This window comes from Hippocampus zosterae, chromosome 19 (assembly GCF_025434085.1).
Source record: "Hippocampus zosterae strain Florida chromosome 19, ASM2543408v3, whole genome shotgun sequence".
Classification (NCBI taxonomy): Eukaryota; Metazoa; Chordata; class Actinopteri; order Syngnathiformes; family Syngnathidae; genus Hippocampus; species Hippocampus zosterae.
In genome coordinates, this window is record NC_067469.1 from 10,948,454 (window position 1) to 10,957,616 (window position 9,163).

At 47.5% G+C, this 9,163-nt stretch overlaps 1 long non-coding RNA gene across 1 annotated transcript; it reads right to left on the reverse strand.

Annotated features, from left to right (window-relative positions):
- Positions 1-5,956: 5,956 nt before the first annotated feature.
- LOC127591933 (uncharacterized) lies at positions 5,957-8,124 on the reverse strand. Its single transcript, XR_007960027.1, has 2 exons — positions 7,045-8,124; positions 5,957-6,947 (listed from the first exon to the last, which is right to left on the reverse strand). It is a non-coding gene; the product is annotated as an uncharacterized LOC127591933 (long non-coding RNA).
- Between the last annotated feature and the right edge of the window lie 1,039 nt (positions 8,125-9,163).

Below are 9,163 nucleotides of genomic sequence, written 5' to 3' on the forward strand. Positions count from 1 at the left end.
TTGAAGGAGTCTCACGAAGCCGCAACATTTCGGACATCTCCCCTCAAAGAACAAAATAGTTACAGAATTACAAAATTCAGTCATAATTAGGGGAACAGTGTAAATTTACAAGAGAAAAATATGAAAGAGAAAAAATTGCAAGCTCAGCAAGGAAGAATTACTTTGTACAAATCCAACAGGTTCATATACCCAGAGAGAGAGAGAGAGAGAGAGAGAGAGACCAATTCGAATGAAATTGGGACATTGTGTTTAAAAACATAAAAAACAGAATACGGTACAATGATTTGCAAATCCTTTTCAACCTATATTTAGTTGAATACATGACAAATACAAGATATTTAAAGCTAAAACTGATCGACTTTATTGTTTTTACTGACAGGCGGTTGCCAGCCAATCGCAGGGCACACATAGACAAACAACCATTCAGCTCACAACGACACCTTGGGACAATATAGACCAGGGGTAGGGAACTCCAATTCCTTGAGGGCCGTATTCTGCCTGTTTTAGATCCCCCCCCCCCCCCCCCCCCCCCCGACTCCAACACACCTGATTCAATTGTTCATGATCATTTCAGGCCTCAACAGAACTTGCTTATGAGCTGGCTGATCATGCGGCTCTCGAGGAACTGGAATTCCAGATCCATGATTTAGACCAGGGGTCCAACCCAACCTTTTTTGCCCCATGGACTGGTTTATGTCAGACAATATTTTCAGGGACCGGGATTTAAGATGTGGCGGATTAATACAACAAAATAATATGGTATGAGCTGCATGAAAACTGTTGTGTTTTCGAAGTATAATAATAAACACAAGGAGCGTCTAATCTGGCCGCAACACTGATCGCTATGGTAATGCTTAATGCCTTCAAAATACTATACAACGCAAATTCAAAGTGCATGAAAATGACGACTCACTGATTTTCTGCAATAGACGGTCCCATCTCGGGGTAATAGGAGACAATGACACCGTAAGTGTGTGGTTTACGTTCAGTCTACTTCGTAATTTAGTTTTAGTCGACGATGCTGCAGAAACCCCCCACCTCACACAGGTAGGATGTCGGAAATAGCAACAGTGCTATTGTGACGATCTCAGAGTATTCAGCCATAACTTTAATCCGGTTGTCTCGAACGTACTTTTAAGGCCGCCGTCATTTGCGATCTCCAGCAGTTTTTTAACTCATTTTGCGACCTCCAACGTTTTGTTTTTAGCGTAATCGGTCACGTGACGGAGAAGCGTGGTTTGACGTGAGTCAAGCGTGACACTGACGGATATAACAGAGAATCGTATTTCGAAATAAATAAAACGGAATTAAGGCAAGTTCTTTCTGTGCGGCCCGGTACCGGTCCGCGGACCGGCGGTTGGGGACCCCTGATTTAGAGCATTCAATCAACCTACCTTGCATGAGTACCTGGTGAAAATCCACACAGGGGAACATGCAAACTCCATACAGGAAAGCTGGGGTCAGAATCAAACCTTGACTTGTCGTGTGAGGCGGGCATGCTAACCAGTAGACCAACGTGCCACGTACGCAAATTATCATTAACTTAAGAATTTTATGGCTGCAACAAATTAAAAAAAAAATACGACAGGCTCATGTTTTCCACTGTATTGCATCACCTTTTTCTCCCCCCCCCCAATCTTGATTGATGTACAGCTCTAGCTGTTCAACAGTTCGGGTCTCCACTGTCGTTACGCTTCATAATGCACCACACATTTTCAATGCGAGACAGGTCTAGACCAGGGGTGCCCATTAGGTAGATCCTGATCTACCGGTAGATCTAAGACAGGTCCCAAGTAGATCCGAGGAGTGTCGAGAAGAAAAAAAACAAACAACCATTTGTGTCTCTTTGTACATGTTAGTAATATATTTTTGTGTTAATATACACTGCACACTAATCAGTCTCATTTTCACAAAAACAATATTGAAAAAATAAAATAAAGCAGGTAAATCTTAAATTTGTGTGTGTGTGTGTGCGTGCGCGCGCCGGTAAGGGTAGATCCTGTGAGGTTAGTTGATCAAAAAGTAGATCTTCGATCCAAAAGGTTTGGACACCCCTGGTTAGACAGTCCAGCCGAGTACCCACACTCTTTTACTATGAAATTACACTGTTGTAACAAGCCCAGAATATGGTTTAGCATTGTCTTGCTGAAATGAGCACAGGCGTCTATGAAAAAGACGTTGTATGGATGGCAGCATTTGTTTCTCCAGAACTTTTATGTACCTTTCAGCATTAATGATGCCTTCAAAGATATGCAAGTTACATGTGCCCTTGGCACTAACACAGCCCCATTCCATCACAAATGCGAGCTTTTGAGATCAGGGGTCAGGAACCTGTGGCTCGCTTGATGATTGCATCTGGCTCGCAGATAAAACAAAATATTTTCGCTTGTTTAATGCATCCATCGATCGATTTTTCACTGCTCATGTCTTGTTCAGGGCTGCAGTTGGCTGCACGAGCAATTTTAATTGGATGATACTGGTTTATGTTGCCGTTGCTGGGTAAACACCACCTTTTGCAAAAGTGTACGCTCAGTGCCAGGGTCCTAACAACAGAGCTGACCCACCAAGACTGGAAACTGAAAGGTACTGAAAAGGCATATGGGAGAAGGAGGTTGCACATAACAGCAGTGACCCTGAGAGAGGAGCACAGCAAACTCCCTAAACAGAACCCAGTCACCATAACAGTGGCAGACATACAGGAAATAGTCTCAGATATGAAGAACTGGACAGCACCAGGGCCGGACATGGTCCACACCTACTGGCTGAAGAAACTAACAGCACTCCATGAGCGCCTAGCAGCACAAATTAACCAGCTGCTGAGGGATGGGACTCACCCAGGATGGCTAACCGAAGGGCTAACGATCCTGATCATGAAGAATCCCTCAAAGGGTGCAGTCCCATCCAACTATCGGCCAATAACCTGTTTCTCCACGACATGGAAGCTCATGTCAGGCATCATTGCGGCTAAGATACAGTAAGTGGACACATGGATCAATAAGATAAGAGCCTTCGTTGCAAACTCGATGAGGATGTGGAAAACCACACTTGAAGCCAATGGCAAGCCACTTACCCAAGTGTCCATCAAATGTGGCATATACCAAGGTGATGCACTCTCCCCACTGCTGTTCTGCATAGGACTGAACCCCCTAAGCCAAGTAATCACCAAGACAGGCTATGGATACCGCCTCAGAAATGGAGCTACGATCAGTCACCATGGATGACATAAAGCTGTATGCGAAGAGCAAAAGGGACATGGACGCCCTGATCCACACAACCAGGATCTACAGCAGCGACATCGGGATGTCATTCGGGCTTGAGAAATGTACTCGGATGGTGACTAAGAGAGGAAAGGTAGTCCGCACTGAAGGGGTCTCACTCCCTGAAGGAACTCCCGATGCGAGTGCATCGGCTCATTCACTGGGTACGACGCGATTGACGGGTGAAATCGAGATTCATCACGATGCATTGGTGGGTATCGGTAAAATCCGATTCAAGCGCCCTTTTATTCATGTTAAATGTCACCTATCTGCCCTTTCCTAGGCGCAATGAATGCACCATCGTTTTGCGTTTTGTGTTGAATACGGACGGTAGCCATGCGTCACATACAGTCCAGTACACAACTAGCGAAACACTATGGAAGTTCGCGCAAGCAGCAGCGAGGAAACTACTGTATTTAATGCTTCCGCAACATTCAGATCTTATGTTTGTAAATAATACGGCTTCGAAAAGAAAGACGGAAAGATTGATAAAAGCTCCGTAATTTGCAAAGAATGTCGCACTACGAAGCCATACAACGGCAGCACCACAAATATGCAGACCACTTAAAACGATGGCACCACATCACCGACAAGTTTCCCGTCCCCTTCCCGTGCCTCCCCGTCCAGTTCCTCGTTGGACACCGGAGAAACTCTTGGCAAACCAGGTCAGGATCAGAAAAAAATCGCCTCTTATTTTGGGGGTCCCCTTGCAGCTCACTGTGACCGCGCAAGGAAAAACTATATATGGATGACTCTTTTGGACATTTCATTTTGACACTCAGTGAGAGTGGTCTGTGTACGCTACAATACACACAGCAGGTTTGAGACTGTGACTGCCACATTGTTTCAATTGTATTTTTTTTCCTGTCCTATGGAGATGGATATTTCATACAAGACACTCAGTGAGTAGTCGGTTTGTGTTTACACTACAGCAACAGCTGTGAGTCTCAGGTGCCAAATTGTTTACATTTTCTTTGCACAAAACCCAATTGTGAAAGGGCTTAAATAAGTTGTTTTACACGTTCTACTGTTTATAAGGAATAAAGTGGTCTACTTTTTGCAATACCATACTGAATTCCATCTTTTTTTTTAAACTTTTTTTCTTTGCATATTTGCATCGTGTTTAACTGCACAATATCACAACAAATTGCACTGTATCGTATCGGAACGCATTGATTTGAACTAAATGTGTATCGCGTCGTATCGCATTGTGAAGACGGTGAAACGTATCGCATCGTGTTGCCAGAAAATTCCATGTATCGTTTAAGTATCGCATCGCTGGTAGTGCATTGAGATGTGTATCGAATCGTCCTCAGTGCTGACATTCACATCCCTAATCAGATACCCTGCAGGAATTATAAGGTGGCCAAAGGAAGAGATTCAGACCACGGACGTTAAGACCCAAAGCTCCTAACCATGCATGGAGGGTTCCATCCCAAATCCAGCACCCTGAGACTGTACGCAAGCCGAAAGGAAGGAGGCCAGGGACTAGTGAGTGTGAGAGCCATTGTCCAGGATGAAACATCCAAGCTCCATGAATACATCAAGGAGAAGGCTCCAACGGATGACATACTCACAGAATGTCTCAGACAACAGAGGATGAGGAGCTGGAAGAGGGACCATCATGGGAGGACAAGCCCCTACACGGGAAGTACCACCGGACCATAACCGAAGTGGCTGATCTCAAGAAGTCCTATCAGTGGCTCGAGAGGGCTGGCCTGAGGGATAGCACAGAGGCACTCATCCTGGCTGCTCAGGAGCAGGCCCTGAGCACCAGAGCCATTGAGGCCCAGATATACCACACCAGACAAGACGCAAGGTGTAGGTTGTGCAAAGAGGCACCTGCGACGATCAAACACATCACTGCAGGGTGTAAGATGCTGGCAGGGAAGGCCTACATGGAACGCCATAACCAGGTGGCTGGCATAGTCTACCGAAACATCTGTGCGGAGTATGGACTGGAAACCCCAAGGTCAAAATGGGAAACACCTCCGAAGGTGGTGGAGAATGACAGGGCGAAGATCCTGTGGGACTTCCAGATCCAGACTGACAAGATGGTAATGGCGAACCAACCAGATATCGTGATCAAAGATAAAGGGCAAAGGAAAGCCGTTGTAGTGGATGTAGCGGTCCCAAGTGATGGAAACATCAGAAAGAAGGAACACGAGAAACTCGAGAAATACCAAGGGCTCATAGAGGAGCTGGAGAGAGCCTGGAAGGTAAAGGTGACAGTCGTGCCTGTGGTGGTCAGAGCACTTGGGGCAGTGACCCCCAAACTAGATGAGTGGTTGCAACAGATCCCGGGCACAACATCGGATATTTCAGTCCAGAAAAGCGCAGTGCTGGGAACAGCAAGGATACTGCGCAGAACCCTCAAGCTTCCTGGCCTCTGGTAGAGGACCCGAGCTGAATGGAGGACAGACACCACCCGAGGGGTGAGATGAGGAATATATATACATATATATATATATATACGCACGCACACGCACACGCGCACACGCACACGCGCACACACACACACACACACACACACACACACACACACACACACACACACACACACACACACACACACACACACACACACACACACACACACACACACACACACACACACACACACACACACACACACACACACACACACACACACACACACACACACACACACACACACACACACACACACACACACACACACACACACACACACACACACACACACACACACACACACACACACACACACACACACACACACACACACACACACACACACACACACACACACACACACACACGCATTCCTGTAAGACTATATTTGTGAGGTCCGGGTAACTCCAGATAGGGAGTGAGGACCACCCTTTCTGATAGGTTTAGAGAGGAACTAGTCTTAGATTTGTACACTAGATGTCACCCCAACTACTTTCCCCACTTCAACTTCTTTAAAAAACAGAGCAATAAAAAGTAGACTTGAAACTGAAATCATAGCAGGAGTGAGGACTCTGAATGGGCACATTCAAAGTCCTCACTCCTGTTGTGACTTTGGTTAAAATATCTTATCTTTTTTGGTTTTGTTGCAGTTAAGCATACAAATCAACTTTTGGTATGGCCTTCAGAGTTTTTCCTCTCTTATTAACCTGCAATTACACAGCAGACATTTTGTATTTTAATTTTAAAAAGTGTGAGTAGTCTGTTTTATGAATAATTTGATAGTTTCAACTTAAGATAAGCAGAGTTCCTCATTTATACATTATATATCAATCACAACTTGAACCGATTGATTGCTGTACAATTACTACTACAATAAAAGTGACCCATGCTTTGGCCAATTAATTTACGGAACTAAATCAAATATATTGTAAAACTTTATAAGTACATGTCAACATTAAATCTCACCTCAAGTAGAACATTTTTAACAACACTGCTCAGGAAGAGTGGAAAAGAATTGAAAAAAAAATACTCCAGCAAGAAAATTTCAATTTAAAAATGAAGAACTCGAGAAGCAGATCTTTTCTTGAAGTTCTTTACGTCTTTACAGGTTCTTTGACCCAAGGCCTGCGGCTCTTTCATTTTGCAGTCAGTGCATTGTTCTTGCTTGACACCCTTTTATAAGTCTCCCCAAGTGTTTTTCCACAGCAGCCTTTTCTTCTTCATTCCATGGTCTCCTCAAATTTGCTCTGGGAGACCCTAAATATGATGACAATTGCAATTTAATGATACTCACAAAGACCACCTTGTGATAGCTTTACAATGTGGATTTTATACGTAAAAAAAATAAAAGTACTTGTCTTTTTCTCCAATTTAGATTTTGCCTGCTCTTTGGGTGTAAGGTTTTTTCCATCCATCCATCATCTACCGCTTATCCGGGGCCGGGTCGCGGGGGCAACAGCTTTAGCAGGGAAGCCCAGACTTCCCTCTCCCTAGCTACTTCTTCCAGCTCTCCCCGGGGGATCCCGAGTCGTTCCCAGGCAAGCTGGGTGACATAGTCTCTCCAGCGTGTCCTGGGTCTCCTCCCGGTGAGATATGACCGGTACACCTCACCGGGGAGGCGCTCAGGAGGCATCCGAATCAGATGCCCAAGCCACCTCATCTGGCTCCTCTCGATGTGGAGGAGAAGCGGCTCGACTCTGAGCCCCTCCCGGATGACTGAGCTTCTCACCTTATCTCTAAGGGAGAGCCCGGACACCCTGCGGAGAAAACTCATTTCAGCCGCTTGTATCCGGGATCTCGTTCTTTCGGTCACGACCCATAGCTCGTGACCATAGGTGAGGGTTGGGACGTAGATCGACCGGTAAATTAAGCTTCGCCCTTTGGCTCAGCTCCTTCTTCACCACGACAGACCGATACAACGTCCGCATCACAGCAGACGCTGCACCGATCCGCCTGTCGATCTCCCGCTCCCTCCTACCCCCACTCGTGAACAAGACCCCAAGATACTTGAACTCCTCCACTTGGGGTAAGATCTCCTCCCCGACCCGGAGGGGGCACTCCACCCTTTTCCGACCGAGGACCATGGTTTCAGATTTGGAGGTGCTGATTACCATCCCAACCGCTTCACACTCGGCTGCGAAACGCTCCAGTGAGAGTTGGAGAGCCCCGTTTGAAGGAGCCAACAGCACCACATCATCTGCAAAAAGCAGGGATGTAATACTGAGGCCCCCAAAACTGACCCCCTCAACGCTTCGGCTGCGCCTAGAAATTCTGTCCATAAAGGTTATGAACAGAATCTGCGACAAAGGGCAGCCTTGGCTGAGTCCTACCCCCACTGGAAACGATTCCGACTTACTGCTGGCAATGCGAACCAAACTCTGACATCGGTGGTATAGTGACCGAACAGCCCGTATCAGGGGGTTCGGTACCCCATACCCACAAAGCACCCCCCACTAACTCCCCGAGGGACACGGTCAAACGCCTTCTCCAAGTCCACAAAACACATGTAGACTGGTTGGGCGAATTCCCACATACCCTCAAGGACCCTGCTAAGGGTGTAGAGCTGGTCCACTGTTCCACGGCCGGGACGAAAACCACACTGCTCCTCCTCAATTGGAGGCTCGACTTCCTGACGGACCCTCCTCTCCAGCACCCCTGAATAGACCTTACCAGGGAGGCTGAGGAGTGTGATCCCTCTGTAGTTGGAACACACCCTCCTCCGGTCCCCCTTTTTAAAAAGAGGGACTACCACCCCGGTCTGCCAATCCAGAGGCACTCTCCCTGTTGACCACGCGATGTTGCAGAGGCGTGTCAACCAGGACAGCCCCACAACATCCAGAGCCTTGAGGAACTCCGGGCGGATCTCATCCACCCCTGGGGCCTTGCCACCGAGGAGCTTTTTAACCACATCGGTGACTTCAACCACAGAGATAGGAGAGCCCACCTCAGAGTCCCCAGGCTCTGCTTCCTCCAAGGAAGGCGTGTTGGTGGAGTTGAGGAGGTCTTCGAAGTACTCTGCCCACCGGTTCACAACGTCCCGAGTCGAAGTCAGCAGCGCCCTATCCCCACTGTACACAGTGTTAGTGGTGCACTGCTTCCCCCTCCTGAGACGTCGGATGGTGGACCAGAATTTCCTCGAAGCCGTCAGGAAGTCCGCTTCCATGGCCTCACCGAACTCTTCCCACGCTCGGGTTTTTGCCTCGGCGAACACCGAAGCCGCGGTCCGCTTGGCCAGTCGATACCCGTCAGCTGCCTCTGGGGTCCCACAGGCCATAAAGGCTCGATAGGACTCCTTCTTCAGCTTGACGGCATCCCTTACTGCTGGTGTCCACCAGCGAGTACGGGGATTGCCGCCACGACAGGCACCAACCACCTTACGGCCACAACTCAGATTGGCCGCCTCAACAATAGAGGCACGGAACATGGTCCACTCGGACTCAATGTCCCCCGTCTCCCCCGGAACATGGGAAAAG